This window comes from Nerophis ophidion, linkage group LG01, assembly GCF_033978795.1.
Source record: "Nerophis ophidion isolate RoL-2023_Sa linkage group LG01, RoL_Noph_v1.0, whole genome shotgun sequence".
NCBI classification, from domain to species: domain Eukaryota; kingdom Metazoa; phylum Chordata; class Actinopteri; order Syngnathiformes; family Syngnathidae; genus Nerophis; species Nerophis ophidion.
This window is the reverse complement of record NC_084611.1, coordinates 25,756,034-25,775,213: the sequence shown is the minus strand read 5'-3', so window position 1 is coordinate 25,775,213 and position 19,180 is coordinate 25,756,034. Positions and strand designations below refer to the sequence as shown.

The 19,180-nt window shown below is 37.0% G+C and overlaps 1 protein-coding gene across 1 annotated transcript in view; it reads right to left on the bottom strand.

Annotated features, from left to right (window-relative positions):
- The window catches only part of lifra (LIF receptor subunit alpha a), a 55,059-nt gene extending 35,879 nt beyond the window's left edge, over positions 1-19,180 (bottom strand). Inside the window, exon 1 of the mRNA XM_061899617.1 lies at positions 19,013-19,180. The gene's annotated coding sequence lies outside the window, so the exon portion shown is untranslated. The remainder of the gene's footprint in view (positions 1-19,012) is intronic.

The window sequence follows — 19,180 nt, the reverse complement described above, 5'->3', positions numbered from 1 at the left end:
AAAGCGACGATTTCCCCATTAATTTGAGAGAGGATGAAAGATTCGTGGATGAGGATAGTGAGAGTGAAGGACTAGAAAAAAAAAAGGCGAGGGCAGTGGGAGCGATTCAGATGTTATTAGACACATTTACTAGGATAATTCTGGAAAATCCCTAATATGCTTATTGTGTTACTCGTGTTTTAGTGAGATTATATGGTACCTGAAAGTCAGAGGGGTGTGGCCACGGGTGTGGTGACTGCCAGTGTCTCCGGTGGGAGGAGATAAGAGAGTCCGCAGCTGCAGGAGGACGCAAGCTCCGCTCATGTCTACGGTAAGAGCCGACTTATTACCACAATTTTCTCACCGAAACCTGCCGGTTGACATGTGGTCGGGAACCATGTTCGCTTGACCGCTCTGTTCCATAGTAAAGCTTTGCCTTCGGTAATGTAAACAAGGAAACACCGGCTGTGTTTGAGTTGCTAAAGGCAGCTGCAATACGCCACTTCCCACCTCCATCTTTCTTCTTTGACTTCTCCATTATTAATTGAACAAATTGCAAAAGATTCAGCAACACAGATGTCCAGAATACTGTGTAATTATGCGATTAAAGCAGACTACTTATAGCTTGGATCGGGCTGGAAAAAAATGTCCGCTACAACCCGAGACGTCACGCGCACGCGTCATCATACCGACGTTTTCAACAGGATACTTTGCGGGAAATTTAAAATTGCAATTTAGTAAACTAAAAAGGCCGTGTTGGCATGTGTTGCAATGTTAAGATTTCATCATTGATAGATAAACTATCAGACTGTGTGCTCTGTAGTAGTGGGTTTCAGTAGGCCTTTAATTTAAAAAGCAATTTTGTTAATGTTTTACTGTTTAGTTCATTCCTATACAACAATTTCTGCTCAAACTCTTCATGGATCTGTCCCGATACAGCATGTACATACATTTAGTACATTTAAATGTACACAATGTACATAACTTAAAGAAAAACCTCTGTCTAACAAAATGTAAAAACAGAGATAAAGATGAAAAAAAGCTCAGATGTTGATACTGCTAATGAACAAAACAAAATTATGTGTCTCTAAATATATTGATAATGTTTTTCTATGGCTTTTTACAGATTACATAATGGCACCGCATTCACACCCCACCCAAACACTGTTTAGCTAACATAATGAATAATTGTGCAGCCCTATGTATAAGACTAGATATCATACATGAACACTATTTTTGTCTATACGGACAAAAATTGCAGTTCCTTCTTATGCCCCATCAAGTGCCATCTTGCAAAATTCTTACTTTTTTTTTTTTTTTTTTTTTTAATTCATGTTTTTATTTTGTTCCTTAGATTATATTGCACACACTAAATTTTTCTATGAATGTTCTCAATCATCCAGGTCATTGTCATCTCAGGACATTCAATTGATGTTTGGTTTGTCTTTAAAGACGTTTTGTCTCCCATCCGAGTTGGCTTCACCAGTTCATGCTCATTGACTTAGATTGGTCGGATCCAGTCTAACCTAACAGTCCAGTTGCGATGGATTGAATGCCCTGAGAACACATTTAATGTCTACTTGAGGTACCTGAAACAGTGCTTATCTACAATATTGTTTTTTCTACAAAGGAAATCATTTTGAATGTGTGGGGTTTTTTTTCAAATAAAACCTGGTTGAAAGATTTCAGTATGGGTAGTTTTGGAAAATGTTTAGCACATTTAAAAATATGGCGATAATAATGATAAAAAAGAAATGTTCATACCATGACATCCCTATAATATTTACAGTCCAGACATACATTTACCTCATCATAAACAGAATTGATGAAATTACCTGATGTATAATGTTTTATGTATGTCATGTTCGAAATAAACTAAGAAAAGAAAGAAATGTTAGTTTTTATACATATATACCGAAATTATCACGGTGATTGTGATGAAGAAATACTTACAAACACACTAAAATGTTTTGACCAAGTTATTTTTAAAATAGACACAAATTTGTTACAAAACCCACTTATGTTTCTTATGCTTCACTGATCGTGTTTTAGTCTTAGTATTGTATCTATTTTAATGTTTTAACTGCATCACAATCAATCAATCAATCAAAGTTTACATGTATAGCCCTAAATCACAAGTGTCTCAAACGGCTGCAAATCACTGCTCCTTGTCTCCATGGAGACAAATCTAGTATGTTTATGTCAACCATCAACCATATAGGACACTTGATTGCAATACATGCTTTACTACACACCTTAGCGTCAATGTACTGGATGTATTAAAATGTGCCTATAGTTGACAATTTCCAGACAATATTTCAACATATCCGAATATGGACTATTGAAATGATCAACTTAACTTTGAGAACATTAATCACATGTGAATGAATGGCATACTTACTCAACAGCCATACATGTCACACTTAGAGTGGGAGTATGAACAACGCCAACACTGTCATATTCATGTGCAATACAGAGAAAACCACACTGAACAACAATGACAAACACGTTCTGGGAGAATATTTGGACCGCAACACAACATAAACACTACATAACAAATTCCACAAATTCCCTCCAGCACCAACTCTTTCGGGACTCTACAATATGAACAAACGCCATTGGTGGATCTACACCTAACATCCACTGTAATGAACCATTACAGGAGCGTATATAGTCAATACTTCTATGAGTAAATAGATATTTTTTAGCGTCTCAAAAGTGTTTTTTTTTTAAATGTATATTATGTTTATGAACTCAGGAAATATGTCCCTGAACACATGAGGACTTTGAAAATCAATCAATCAATCAATGTTTACTTATATAGCCCTAAATCACTAGTGTCTCAAAGGGCTGCATAAACCACTACGACATCCTCGGTAGGCCCACATAAGGGCAAGGAAAACTCACACCCAGTGGGACGTCGGTGAAAATGATGACTATGAGAACCTTGGAGAGGAGGAAAGCAATGGATGTCGAGCGGGTCTAACATGATACTGTGAAAGTTCAATCCATAATGGATCCAACACAGTCGCGAGAGTCCAGTCCAAAGCGGATCCACCACAGCAGCGAGAGTCCCGTTCACAGCGGAGCCAGCAGGAAACCATCCCAAGCGGAGGCGGAGGCGGATCAGCAGCGCAGAGATGTCCCTAGCCGATACACAGGCAAGCAGTACATGGCCACCGGATCGGACCGGACCCCCTCCACAAGGGAGAGTGGGACATAGGAGAAAAAGAAAAGAAACGGCAGATCAACTGGTCTAAAAAGGGAGTCTATTTAAAGGCTAGAGTATACAAATGAGTTTTAAGGTGAGACTTAAATGCTTCTACTGTGGTGGCATCTCGAACATTCCAGAGTACTGGAGCCCGAAATGAAAAAGCTCTATAGCCCGCAGACTTTTTTTGGGCTTTGGGAATCACTAAGAAGCCGGAGTCCTTTGAACGCAGATTTCTTGCCGGGACATATAGTACAATACAATCGGCAAGATAGGATGGAGCTAGACCGTGTAGTATTTTATACGTAAGTAGTAAAACCTTAAAGTCACATCTTAAGCGCACAGGAAGCCAGTGCAGGTGAGCCAGTTCAGGAGTAATGTGATCAAACTTTCTTGTTCTTGTCAAAAATCTAGCAGCCGCATTTTGTACCAACTGTAATCTTTTAATGCTAGACATGGGGAGACCCGAAAATAATACGTTACAGTAGTCGAGGTGAGACGTAACAAACGCATGGATAATGATCTCAGCGTCTTTAGTGGACAGAATGGAGCGAATTTTAGCGATATTACGGAGATGAAAGAAGGCTGTTTTAGTAACGCTTTTAATGTGTGCCTCAAAGGAGAGAGTTGGGTCAAAGATAATACCCAGATTCTTTACCGTGTCGCCTTGTTTAATTGTTTGGTTGTCAAATGTTAGAGTTGTATTATTAAATAGAGGTCGGTGTCTAGCAGGACCGATAATCAGCATTTCCGTTTTTTGGGCGTTGAGTTGCAAAAAGTTAGCGGACATCCATTGTTTAATTTCATTAAGACACGCCTCCAGCTGACTACAATCCGGCGTGTTGGTCAGCTTTAGGGGCATGTAGAGTTGGGTCTCATCAGCATAACAGTGAAAGGTAACACCGTATTTACGTATGATGTCACCTAGCGGCAGCATGTAGATGCTGAAGAGTGCAGGGCCAAGGACCGAACCCTGGGGAACTCCACACGTTACCTTAACGTAGTCCGAGGTCACATTGTTATGGGAGACACACTGCATCCTATTAGTAAGATAAGAGTTAAACCAAGACAGGGCTAAGTCTGACATACCAATTCCTGTTTTGATACGTTCTAATAAAATATTATGATCGACGGTATCGAAAGCAGCGCTAAGATTGAGGAGCAGCAACATAGATGACGCATAAGAATCCATCATTAGCAATAGATCATTAGTCATTTTTGCGAGGGCTGTCTCCATGGAGTGATTTGCCCTGAAACCGGATTGAAAGGTTTCACTTAGATTGTTAGACGCTAAGTGTTCATTTAACTGCTCTGCAACAATTTTTTCGAGGATTTTTGAAATAAAAGGAAGATGAGACACCGGTCGGTAGTTTACCATGAGGTCAGGATCGAGGTTAGGTCTTTTAAGAAGAGGATGAATAACCGCTTTTTTGAATGCTAGGGAAACAGTGCCCGAGGAAAGTGATAAGTTTATAATATTTAGCACTGATGGACCTAATAATACAAAGAGCTCCTTGATCAGTTTCCCAGGAAGGAATTTCTGATCCTGTAACGACTTGGTATCGGATTGATGCCCAAATTAATGGTATCATACAAAACTAATGCAAAGTATCTAACAGAAGAATAAGTGATTATTACATTTTAACAGAAATGTAGATATAACATGTTGAAACAGAAAGTAAGCAGATATTAACAGTAAATGAAAAAAGAGGTTAATAATTAATTTTCTACCACTTGTACTTAATACTTTTGACAAAATAATGGAATGATAAATGACACAATATCTTACTGCATATGTCAGCAGCTAAATTAGGAGCCTTTGTCTGCTTACTTCCAACTAAAAGACAAGTTGTCTAGTATGTTCATTATTTTATTTAAGGACAAACTTACAATAAGAAAAATATCTTTAATGTACAGTAAGTTTTTTTGTTCAAATAAAGCCAATAATTACATTTTTTGTGGTCCCGTTTATTTAGAAAAGTAATGAAAAACATTTTTAGTTCCGGTACCAAAATATTGGTGTCAGGACAACACTACAGTGTACATTCTTCTTCTCAATGGCCTTTGTTGAAATTGCTTCCTTATCATGGAATAAGTGCCAGCAAAAAGTCAAAGAAAACGTAATTTTCAATAAACCCGTAAAGTACGCCTGATGGGGGCTCAAACTTGTGTTTCCGAAAATGATAGTTGAATTATACAACCTCAGATGCATTCGATGTGAGTCACGCCATCAGCATGAAAATTGATATTAAAAGAAGACGTCAGAGAAGTCAAAATTATTTGCTCGCTTTAACAAGTGTTGACATTCTGAAACATGAGCCGCAATCATGATCCTGACCTTTGAATGGGAACTACAGGGAGACCGGATGCTTAAGAGAGAGAAAAAAAAGGAGTTAACAGTTGAGTGTTTGTGTGCGTGTGTAAAAATGCCAGTGCTCTGACCTCACTAGAGAAAGGACATTCAGTCCAGTGTGTGAAACTGTTGGACTCAATCCTTCCTTCCTTCCTTCCTTCCTTCCTTCCAGTTCCCTGTCGTCCTTTATGCATTTACACATACAAAAATACAGAAGCAACAGGAAGCAAGTAAAAGAGTCATGTTCTAATGACTTAAATAACAAATATCCTTCCCATCACTCAGATGCACAACAGTGCAAAGGGGTGAAAGAAAATACCGGTACTAGCTCTTGGTGTAACAGGAGCCCATGTCTGCAATGGTCATTAAATTTGAAGTTTCCATTACTGAGACACAGTAGAGTGCAGTAAGTAAACCTACTGACGGCTCATTCAACGCAAAAAAAACAGCTTGTAACATGATAACAAAGGAATAAGTACTAGATTCACACTGCTAGAATAATACAATCATCCAGCCTGTACATAATAAAAAACTTTTTCATCATGTGTCATTTCCGTTCGGGCTCCAGTACTCTGGAATGCCCTCCCGGTAACAGTTCGGGATGTTACCTCAGTAGAAGTATATATATATATATATATATATATATATATATATATATATATATATATATATATATATATAATATGTATATGTGCGCAATATGAATCGTCCGCACTCATCACAGTTTTGGGGGTAATATTTCCCTTTAAATTTGAGATGTCCGATAATGGCTTTTTTGCCGATATCCGATATTGTCCAACTCTTAATTACCGATTCCGATATCAACCGATACAGATATATACAGTCATGGAATTAACACATTTTTTTGCCTAATTTTGTTGTGATGGCCCGCTGGATGCATTAAACAATGTAACTTTACCATTAATTGATTAACAATCGGTAAACAAGTTGAAAAACTTATTCGGGTGTTACCATTTTGTGGTCAATTGTACGGACTATGTACTGTACTGTGCAATATACTAATACAAGTTTCAATCAATCAATCAATCAAAAACAAGGTTTTCCAAAATAAGAGAACAACTTCAAGTCCAGTTATGGAAAAATATGCCAATATGGCACTGCCATAATCATTATTGAAGTCACAAAGTGCATTATTTTTTCAACATGCCTTAAAACAGCTTGGAATTTGGGACATGCTCTCCATGAGATAATCCTAATATATATTACAACTATGGGAAATACTATACTTTGACTTTCACAAAGTGCATTATTTTTTTATTTTTTTCAACATGCCTCAAAACAACAGCTACAAAAACAATGAAGGCACACAGCTTCAGTCCAGAGTATACTAGAGCATACTTGCCAACTTTGAGACCTCCAAATTCGGGAAATGGGGGGTGTGGGTGGGGTTGGGGGGGCTGGGTTTGGTGGCAGCGGGGGTGTACATTGTAGTGTCCTGAAAAGTTAGTGCTGCAAAGGGTTCTGGGTATTTGGTGTGTTGTGTTACAGTGCGGATGTTCTCCCGAAATGTGTTTGTCATTCTTGTTTGGTATGAGTTCACAGTGTGGCGCATATTTGTAACAGTGTTAAAGTTGTTTATACGGCCACCCTGGGTGTGACCTGCATGGTTGTTGATCAAGTATGCATTGCATTCACTTATGTGGATGTAAAAGCCGCATATATTATGTGACTGGACCGGCACGCTGTTTGTATGGAGGAAAAGCAGATGTGACAACAGGTTGTAGAGGACGCCAAAGGCAGTGCCTTTAAGGCAGGCCCCCAATATTGTTGTCCGGGTAAATATCGGGAGAATGGTTCCCCCGGGAGATTTTCGAAGGGGCACTGAAATTCGGGAGTCTCCCGGGAAAATCGGGGGGGTTGGATAGTATGCCCTACGTCCGTGTTTTACCGGATATGTACCGCTCCGTACACAGGCGTTTTAAAACGTCATTCATTTTACTTTTTGAAACCGATACGGATCATTTCTGATATTACATTTTAAAGCATTTATCGGCCGATAAAATCAGCAGGCCAATATTATCAGACATCTCGACCTTAAATTCATAACGTCTGAAACATATGTGCAAACTGAGAGTTATACACACGGCTGCAGGATTAATGCTCGTGCCGTGCTTGCAAAAACAGACAAGGAACAGAGTTTGCGTGTGTCAACATATTTGCATGGTCTGTCAGAAATAAAATATGTTCGGCATATCGTCTATACAGCAACATAATTTTATAACTTTATATCTGAAAGATGGGTGAGTTAAGGGGCTGATTACAAATAATTTAATTGATGCGTTTTAGCAATTTTAGAACACAATGCCAAATTCTGTTCTAAAAGCAAGCTTCACCGTGACAATAGCATTTGATTGCGCATGTAACTCATAAAAACTTGGATAACTCCTAAATCAAATGACCATTGATTCAGTCTTTTACAATGCTAGAGAACTGAATAAATGCGGGATGATTTTGGCGTATTATTTTTTAATTACCCTGTGTATTATCAACATATCTCCTATATATAAAAAACTATTTAAAGTATGAATTTTTTGTGTCTTGAGCACAGTAAGTGAAGCCTCTTTGCCATGATCACATCTGCAGTGCACAAAAATGTGGGTTTCATTGTGGATACACTAGACTGCTTCCAAAATGCCCATAAAAAGTGGTACATGTATGCTGCTTGTTTGATAGCAAAACACTGCATTATTACTGCACATTCATGATGTGCAGTAATAATTCATTATTACTGCACATTCATGATGTGCAGTAATAATTCATTATTACTGCACATTCATGATAACATGAATGTGCAGTAAACGATTGAGTGTGTCTATGAGGAAAGCTACGTAGGACACGCAATAACCTCAATTTAACAAGGCGTTCTGCAGAGGTTTTGAATAGCATGTGCAAAGTTAGTACATTGCATGCAACACACCCGCTAATAGTACATGCTTTTTTCATGAATTGCACATGCTTTTGAGCACGTAGCATTTGGATCTTAGTAAATCAGGCTTTTGGTCACCTTGTCACAATGAATGTTCTGTTGTCTATTGTTGTTTAAGGTGAATGAATGTTTGGTGGTAATTGAAGGGGCCATAGGCGCTAATTGGCAGCCGCACTTACGTAAGTCTACCCCAGGGCAGCTGTGGCTGCAAATGTAGCTTACCACCAACAAAAGTGTAAATGTGGAGTTCTCTGCAAAGCGCTTTGAGTGTCTAGAAAAGTGCTATATTAATCTAATTTACTATTATGATCATTACTACAATTAAGATCCCACTAATCATCAATTAATTCTACACACAATCATCAAAATTCTTAACGATCAACTAATCTACCATATTTTGTCAAATTCGTATTTGTTATACAAAGGCTATCTAGTGGGGATTTTTAAGGAGAAAGAAAATAAGCATGGGCTTCACGGTGGCAGAGGGGTTAGTGCGTCTGCCTCACAATACGAAGGTCCTGAGTAGTCCTGGGTTCAATCCCGCGCTCGGGATCTTTCTGTGTGGAGTTTGCATGTTTTCCCCGTGAATGCGTGGGTTCCCTCCGGGTACTCCGGCTTCCTCCCACTTCCAAAGACATGCACCTAGGGATAGGTTGATTGGCAACCCTAAATTGGCCCTAGTGTGTGAATGTGAGTGTGAATGTTGTCTGTCTATCTGTGTTGGCCCTGCAATGAGGTGACGACTTGTCCAGGGTGTACGCCGCCTTCCGCCCGATTGTAGCTGAAATAGGCACCAGCGGCCTCCGCGACCCCAAAGGGAATAAGCGGTAGAAAATGGATGGATGGATGGAAAATAAGCAGGAAAAAGTGTGAGTAAAATGTAATACTATTAATAAGCAAATATGTTTTTAACTGAACAAAAAAAAAAAATATTTTGAGAAACAAAGATTTTTGTCACGTTTTAAATTGCGAGCATAATTTGAATTGAAAGTCTCGCCAGCACCACTGTTGAAGTCGTGACTGTCCACATAGCGACACAATGCTGCCCACAAAACACCTAAATCCCGAAAGTCAGTGTGAAAGAGGAGATGCGGACGACCAAATCAGACAAACCATTAAAAACATGTCCTAACAGTTAGCTAAGTCAGCGAGTCAACCCGACCGCAGCACCGTCAGTCCACATCACATGGCTACATGGCACTGCCTTATGTGCCATGTAGCCAAAAAACATCCCAAGCACAAATATTCATCCATGACAATACGGAAAAGCTACCAATGCTGTGATTGACATGTTTCAGTTTGTTCGCTCTAATTCTGACTGTACAAATTGGACAATTGAACATTACCTTTGTTACAAAGCTACAGCCTGCTTTCAACTCTGACCTCCAGTCCATCACTCAGAGATGTCCGTGTGCAACATTATCAACAATAACAGTTCCTATAGTTACCTGACAGAGAAGGGGCTCATAGGAAACACCTACAACAGTTTGCTGCTCAAGGAAAATGATGAAAAATATCAATACATTATTTCATAAAACTACTGCAGTTTTTTGTAGCAAATGCTATAGTATTCTTTTTCAAACAATATTTCGACAAGTTTGTTTTTCTTTTTAAAAACCATGTATGGGCGTTGTTAAATTGGATGTCTTTTTGGACGGACAAAAATTGATTAAATTGATATTTATTCATTTCAATGGGCTGGGCTGATTTGAGATACAGGTACTTTGAGTTACGATTTTGGTCATGAAAATAATTGAGATCGTAAGTTTGAGTACTACTTTGGGGTGTACGGTATACCGGTATTAGTATAGGACACCGATACTAATGAATCATATTCGGTACTATACCGCCTCTGAAAAGTACTGGTCCGCCACCCCATTGGTGGATATACACCTAACATCCACTGTAATGATACCAAGTACATTTAGCGTATCTAGTTGATACTACTATGATTACATTGATGTTTTTTGGCATCACAACATCTTCTTTCGTTTTTAAAAAATGTATACTATGTTTATAAACTCAGGAAATACGTCCCTGGAAACATGAGGACTTTGAATATGACCATTGTATGATCCTGTAACTACATGGTATCGGACTGATACCTAAATTTGTGGTATCATCCAAAACTAATGTAAAGTATCAAACAACAGAAGAATAAGTGATTATTACATTTTAACAGAAGTGTAGATAGAAAATGTTAAGAGAACATAAGTATATATTAAAAGTAAATGAACAAGTAGATTAATAATTCATCTTCCAACACTTGTCCTTAATAATTTTGACAAAATAATATAATGGAAACTGACACAATATCTTACTGCATATGTCAGTAGCTAAATTAGGAGCCTTTGTTTGTTTACTTACTACTAAAAGACAAGTTGTCTTCTATGTTCACTATTTGATTTAAGGCCAAACTTGCAATAATAAAAACATATGTTTATTGTGATATTTTTGTTAAAATAAAGCCAATAATGCAATTTTTTTGTCGTCCCCTTTATTTAGAGAAATACCGAAAAGTATGGACGTATCCGGACAACCCTAGTACCACTGTATTTGGTGTAAAGTTTGATGACGTGTACTACTGGCTGAAAAAATTATGATAAAACTTTAAACGGGCTATTTGGAACTTGCTCAAAATTGTAGTTAACAAATTGTAACAAGAAAGAGTCTATATTTTTCACAATTAGTATATACATTTAAAAAAAAATTGTTCGCAGGCCCGAGGAATTATTTTGGCTTTCAGGCTTGTCACTCATTGCTGTCTTGTCCCCAAGAGAGAGCGTGCACTGCAAAAACTGAAATCTAAGTAAGATTAAATATTTCGAATAAGGGTGATATTTGCTAATTTTCTGTCTGATAAGATAATTATTCTCACTAAGCAGATTTTATGTTAGTGTTTTACTTGTTTTAAGGGTTTTGGTCCTAAATGATCTCAGTAAGCCATTACAGATCGTTGCTGAGATTCTATGACCTATATTGAGTAAAACATGCTTGAAACTACAATATCAACTGTTGCAAAGCTGTGTTATAAACACAGTCACAAGTATAAAATTACTTTTTTGAAGTAATCATTTCTTATTTCAAGCATGAAAAAAAAAATTGTGACTTTGACACAATTGTGTCTCATATTAAAACAGATGAGTGCCAAAATGGACTTTGCTGTTTTATTTTCAATGAAACAATAGAAAATACGTACTCATATAGTAGTAAAGTTGTTATTAGTGATAATATACTTATTTTAGTTTTGGGTTCATTGAGGTTAGCTAATTTTACTTGTTTTGGAAAGTCTTGACAAGCCAAATTTTCTTGTTCTATCGGCGGATCATTTTGCTTAGTTAATAAAAAATACCCCTAATTTTTGTCTTTTTTTGTCTTGTTTTTGAAGACTGACTTTTTGCAGTGTGTACAAAAACAAAAGCAGTCTCAGAGAAGTAACGAACATTTTGCAGGCGTGTTGTTATGCTAGAATGTAGATTCAATGATAGCTAAAGTTAGCTATCCAAATCGCTATCATTAACTAACAAAGCACAAAGCTAATGCACGTGCACAGGTTACGTACGTATATAGTTAAGTCATTACGTTCTGAAAGTCGTAAGAGGGCGAAATATAAAGCTTAAAACACATTGGAAAGTTAGCGCCCTCTAAGTATCCCCATAAAGGTTGCAAACTGTCTCTTTAAAAATCTCAGCAAACTCAGACAGTTCAATCAATGTTTATACACTTTTTTCATTAGATGTTGCATGTGTATTTAATGTTTTTGCTGGTGAGCAAATGGCAAACACCCAGCAATTTTCAAACGCTCCTAACACAGAAATGATTAAAAAAAATAAAATTACAAAATGCACAAACACCACAATACAAATGCACTGACAAAGTGCTGCAAATTTTAAAAAATACAAAACATAATAAATGCTGCAAAATCAGAAAGAAAAATGCCAAAACACTCACAACCATCCCAGAACAAAACTGCATGGGAGAAATACTTCAGGTTCTTCTGCCATATCTTTAAAGACATGAGCGAGATGCCCAGAAGAAAGTTTGTTGACTTTAAAATGTTTTTTTACGTCTTTGTTAAACACTTGGTTGCACTCTAACACTGACAGTTAGGGTGGCAGCTATCAATTATTTTTGTAATAGCATGAACTATCAATTATTTTGTTAGATTAAATCGGCTACAACGCACTTTTTAGCCTCAATGCGTATTTAGGGAAAATAGTTTAATTAAACAACAATTTTTCCAAATTGCAAAAACCTTCATCATTTATTCTACTAAATGCAAAGTCAACATTGAAAATGCATCTTTAACATGTGTGCATTAATAAAAAATAAAAAATTCCGCTGTTCGCCACCACACAGATCTCAGCACCCACGCACCAACGCTCTCATGTGCACTCGTTTTCGGTGGCTGTGCGGAAACTATGTCCGCTTATTTAAAGTTTCGCCTCTTCAAGTCAGCCAACTTTCGTTCTGCCTTTAAAGGGCTCTATTGGCAAAATAGAGGACCTCCCATCGACTGCAATGTAAGGGGACTTGTATTTACGTTTATTTACTAGGTAGAATGTTTATGCATTCTAACTTGTAAATAAACGTACAAACCCTGTTTCCATATGAGTTGGGAAATTGTGTTAGATGTAAATATAAACTGAATACAATGATTTGCAAATCACTTTCAACCCATATTCAGTTGAATATGCAACAAAGACAACATATTTGATGTTCAAACTGATAAACATTTTTTTTTGTTGCAAATAATCATTAACTTTAGAATTTGATGCCAGCAACACGTGACAAAGAAGTTAGGAAAGGTGGCAATAAATACTGATAAAGTTGGGGAATGCTCATCAAACACTTATTTGGAACATCCCACCGGTATGCAGGTTAATCGGGAACAGGTGGGTGCCATGATTCGGGTATAAAAACAGCTTCCCAAAAAATGCTAAGTCTTTCACAAGAAAGGATGGAGCGAGGTACACCCCTTTGTCCACAACTGCATGAGCAAATATTCAAACAGTTCAAGAATAACATTTCTCAAAGTGCAATTGCAAAATATTCTGGGATTTCAACATCTATGGTCCATAATATCATCAAAAGGTTCAGAGAATCCGGAGAAATCACTCCACGTAAGCGGCATGGCCGGAAACCAACATTGAATGACCGTGACCTTCGATCCCTAAGACGGCATTGTATCAAAATCCGACATCAATCTCTAAAGGATATCACCAAATGGGCTCAGGAACACTTCAGAAAACCACTGTCACTAAGTACAGTTAGTCGCTACATCTGTAAGTGCAAGTTAAAGCTCTACTTTGCAAAGCGAAAGACATTTTCCAGAAACGCCGCCGGCTTCTCTGGGCCCGAGATCATCTAAAATGGACTGATGCAAAGTGGAGAAGTCTTCTGTGGTCTGACGAGTCCACAATTCAAATTGTGTTGGAAATATTCGACATCGTGTCATCCGGACCAAAGGGGAAGCGAACCATCCAGACTGTTATTGACGCAAAGTTCAAAAGCCAGCATCTGTGATGGTATGAGGGTGCATTAGTGCCCAAGGCATGGGAAACTTACACATCTGTGAAAGCACCATTAATGCTGAAAGGTACATACAGGTTTTGGAACAACATATGCTGCCATCAAAGCGCCGTCTTTTTCATGGACGCCCCTGCTTATTTCAGCAAGACAATGCCAAGCCACATTCAGCAAGTGTTACAACAGCGTGGCTTCGTAAAAAAAGAGTGCGGGTACTTTCCTGGCCCGCCTGAAGTCCAGACCTGTCTCCCATTGAAAATGTCTGGCGTATTTTAAAGCGTAAAATACGACATCGAAGACTTCGGACTGTTTAACGACTGAACCTCTACATAAAACATGAATTAGTAAAGATTTTCACTTTCAAAGCTTCAACAGTTAGTTTCCTCAGTTCCCAAACATTTATTGAGTGTTGTTAAAAGAAAAGGTGATGTAACACAGTGGTGAACATGCCCTTTCCCAACTACTTTGGCACGTGTTACAGCCATTAAATTCTAAGTTAATTATTATTTGCAAAAAAAAAAAAGTTTATGACTTTGAACATCAAACATCTTGTCTTTGTAGTGCATTCAATTGAATATGGGTTGAAAAAGGATTTGCAAATCATTGTATTCCGGTTATATTTACATCTAACACAATTTCCCAACTCATATGGAATCGGGGTTTGTAAATAAAAGTCTGCTTACAGTGGAGCCAATTGGATGTACTCTATTTCGCACATAAAATTCAGTAACTAACAATTCAAAAACCGCCAACAAAACTCCATTGAAGTATGATTGATATTGTTATTATAAGCGCAAACGCAGACAAACAATTCATAGCGGCGCTGTGATCACTACCGTGTGTCCCTATGTTTACTTTATTGAGCGGTATGCTGCTTTTTCGATTCCTTACTCCCTGGAAGTTTGTTATATATCATTAATCATGCATCTCACCTGGACATAAGTCAGAGGAGGTATTACGACATGTTGGTACACTTTTAGACAGCCAGAATAGACCCAGGAATGGCAGGAAAGACAGGAAAATACAATTGCTGTTCCAACCCCTTTTCTTCATGAGGATAAGGAGTCATTCTTCTTCTAAATGGGAATTTATAAACATCTGCGCAGTCTGCATCCTAATGACAACAGACATTCTACAGTAAGTCATGTTTTAATGCGTTTTTTGGCTCCCATGAAGTCTGCAGTAAGGAATATTTAGGAATGAAGGAAAATAAAAGCAAACGTTATCATATTTTGTTTTTTTATTAATGCGCCGCATATGCTTAAAATAATGAAAATACATAAATATTAAATGTTATTATAAATATGCCCATTTCTACATTACATATATAATTACATAATGTATATAAAACCTCAGAGGTGTTTGGATGGTTTATAAGGGCTTTAAAAGTGAAATTGCTAAGCTTCCATGGCCTCCATTGGAAGCAAACTTTAATTACTTAATTATTTAGAATGCAAAATAAAAAATATCCATCGTCATCTCTTTCATAATGATTGTGAACAATAGACAAGATTCCCTTTAAGGTATGTGTTAGGCATTTGCAGCATTTTTCTTTTGCATTCGTTTCTGATCTTGCAGCAATTTTATTTGCAGTATTTTTTGGTTACAGTTGTTTTAAATAGACTTTTGGATCCCTCTGTGTTTAAAAGTTGATGCGCTTTTTCCCCCTTAGGCCACTATAGTATCCATCCATCCATTTTCTACCGCTTATTCCCTTTCGGGGTCGCGGGGGGCGCTGGCGCCTAGCTCAGCTACAATCGGGCAGAAGGCCACTATAGTATTACTATAATATTAGCTCAGGTTGTGTAACCATGAGAGCAGTGTTTTTCAACATTTTTTGAGCCAAGGCACATTTTTTTCTTTGAAAGATTCTGGAGGCACACCACCAGCAGAAGTAATTATTAAATAAAACTAAGTAGACAATAAAAAGTCGTTGTCGCAATTGTTGGATATAAATTTAAACCATAACCAACTATGCATCAATTTAGCTCTTGTCGTAAAGTCTGTCGCGACTTGTCACATCACGGTGTGATGTGACAGTTTTTTGGTTGGGGTCCCATGCATAGTGTTTTAGTTATTGTCCTGCGCTCCTATTTTGGTGGCTTTTCCTGTTTTTTGGTATTTTCCTGTTGCAGTTTCATCTCTTCCTTTGAGGGCTATTCCCCGCACCTGCTTTGTTTTAGCAATCAAGAATATTTAAGTTGTTGCTATCTTTCTTTGCGTGGAAATTCTTGTCATGTCATGTACGGATGTACTTTGTGGATGCCGTCTCTGTTCCACACGTAAGTTTTTGCTGTCGTCCAGGATTCTGTTTTTGTTTACTTTGTAGCCAGTTCAGTTTTAGTTTCGTTCTACATAGCCATCCCTAAGCTTTAATGCCTTTTCTTAGGGGCACTCAGCTTTTGTTTATTTTTGGTTTAAGCATTAGATACCTTTTTACCCGCTGTCGTTTGCGTATTGTGATCACGACAAACCACCGTTGTCTCACAAGACTTGTTCCCAATAGCTACAAAGCAATTAGCTACTGGCTTCCACCTACTGACATGGTATGGTATAACATGGTTACTCTGCCGAGCTCGAGAAAGCACTGACACTTAATAACGGCACATTATTTGCAGCTTATAATTACTGTTTTGCTGCGAAGAGGTAGCGACTTGTCCAGGGTGTACAGTGCCTTCCGCCCGAATGCAGCTGAGATAGGCTCCAGCACCTCCCGCGGCCCCAAAAAAAGGGACAAGCGGTAGAAAATGGATGGATGGAAGTACTGGTTTGCAAAAAATATTTTTAACCCAAATAGGTGAAACTGCATTATCTCCCACGGCACACCAGACTGTATCTCACGCCACTTGCAACATTTTTCTTTTGCATGCGTTTTTAATCTTGCAGCAATTTATTTGCAGTATTTTTTTGGTTACATTTTTTTTTAAATAGAGGTTTGGATCAGATGAGCGGCAAAGTGGTTGAAAAACACTGCATTAGACCAGTGGTTCTCAACCTTTTTTCAGTGATGTACCCCTTGTGAAATTTTTTTTAATTCGAGTACCCCCTAATCAGAGCAAAGCATTTTAGGTTGAAAAAAGAGATAAAGAAGTAAAATACAGCACTATGTCATCAGTTTCTGATTTATTAAATTGTATAACAGTGCAAAATATTGCTCATTTGTAGTGGTCTTTCTTGAACTATTTGGAAAAAAAGATATAAAAATTACTAAAAACTTGTTGAAAAATAAACAAGTGATTCAATTATAAATAAAGATTTCTACACATAGAAGTAATCATCAACTTAAAGTTCCCTCTTTGAGGATTGTAATTGAGATACATCTGGATTCATGAACTTAATTCTAAACATTTCTTCACAAAAAATTAAATCTTTAACATCAATATTTATGGAACATGTCCACAAAAAAATCTAGCTGTCAACACTGAATATTGCATTGTTGTATTTCTTTTCAGTTTATGAACTTACATTCATATTTTGTTGAAGTATTATTCAATAAATGTATTTTTTTGGATTTTTGAATTGTTGCTATTTTTAGAATATTTAAAAAAAAATCTCACGTACCCCTGGTGGTACTTGAAGGTATGCCAAGGGGTACGTGAGATTTAAAAAAAAAAAAAGATATTCTAAAAATAGCAACAATTCAAAAATCCTTTATAAATATATTTATTGAATAATACTTCAACACAATATGAATGTAAGTTTATAAACTGTGAAAAAATACAACAATGCGATTTTCAGTGTTGACAGCTAGATTTTTTGTGGACATGTTCCATAAATATTGATGTTAAATATTGTTCTAAATATTCTAAAAATAGCAACAATTCAAAAATGCTTTATAAATATATTTATTGAATCATACTTCAACAAAATATGAATGTAAGTTCATAAACTGAAAAGATATGCAACAATGCAATATTCAGTGTTGACAGCTAGATTTTTTGTGGACATGTTCCATAAATATTGATGTTAAAGATTTATTTTTTTGTGAAGAAATGTTTAGAATTAAGTTCATGAATACAGATGGATCTCTATTACAATCCCCAAAGAGGGAACTTTAAGTTGATGATTACTTCTATGTGTAGAAATCTTTATTTATAATTGAATCACTTGTTTATTTTTCAACAAGTTTTTAGTTATTTTTATATCTTTTTTTCCAAATAGTTCAAGAAAGACCACTGCAAATGAGCAATATTTTGCACTGTTAAACAATTTAATAAATCAGAAACTAATGACATAGTGCTGTATTTTACTTCTTTATCTCTATTTTTTCAACCAAAAATGCTTTTCTCTGATTAGGGGGTACTTGAATTAAAAAAATGTTGACAGGGGTACATCACTAAAAAAAGGTTGAGAACCACTGCATTAGACAATATTTCTTTAAAAATAAAAAATGTACGCACCCTCTGCACTTCCATTTTAAAATAGCACATTAATAACATAAAAGGAGTAACAGGTCCACAATAATGTGGATAACATTTTGGATAGAAAAAAATATATATTTTTCATTACCTTGACTTTAAGTGATGTTAAATGATACTTTAAGTGCGTATACAGTCAACTCTATAATTAATCAGATTAAGTAACTATTAAATACATTATCATGGGAGAAAAAAAATAATTAAATCTTAAAGACATGTGTTTTTTTAATAATCTGTCGGGTCATCTATAAATATAGCTGTCAAAATAAATGTTTCACCTTTATAACAAGTCAGTCCGCATTGCATCACGACGGCAACCGACGCATTTCTTCGTTAGCATTAGCATTAGCAAGTGGCAAGCAGTCGAGACGTCCCACATTCGGCCTGTATCATTGGTGGATGCACGATATCGAAATGTGTTACAATTAACACCTAAACCACCTTTAAGAGCTTGAGTCAGCAGCGTACAGCAAGCGCACGATGAGGAGGGAAAAACAGAACTAGCCAACAGAAACTCACACCCAAAATGCTTGTTTACCATCATTTTAAGAGGAAAACAGTGACACTTAAATTACCTTGAGTGGACTCAAATCCGTTAAAATGTCGCCTTTCGCTGGTGAATCGCGTAATCCAGGGAGTAAATACGTCTATAGAGGTGATTTCTAATGACGTGATGGGTTGCAGAGTCCTGCTGTCTGAAGAGCGCAAACCCATTCCCTATGGATACCAGCGTGGGTTGGGAT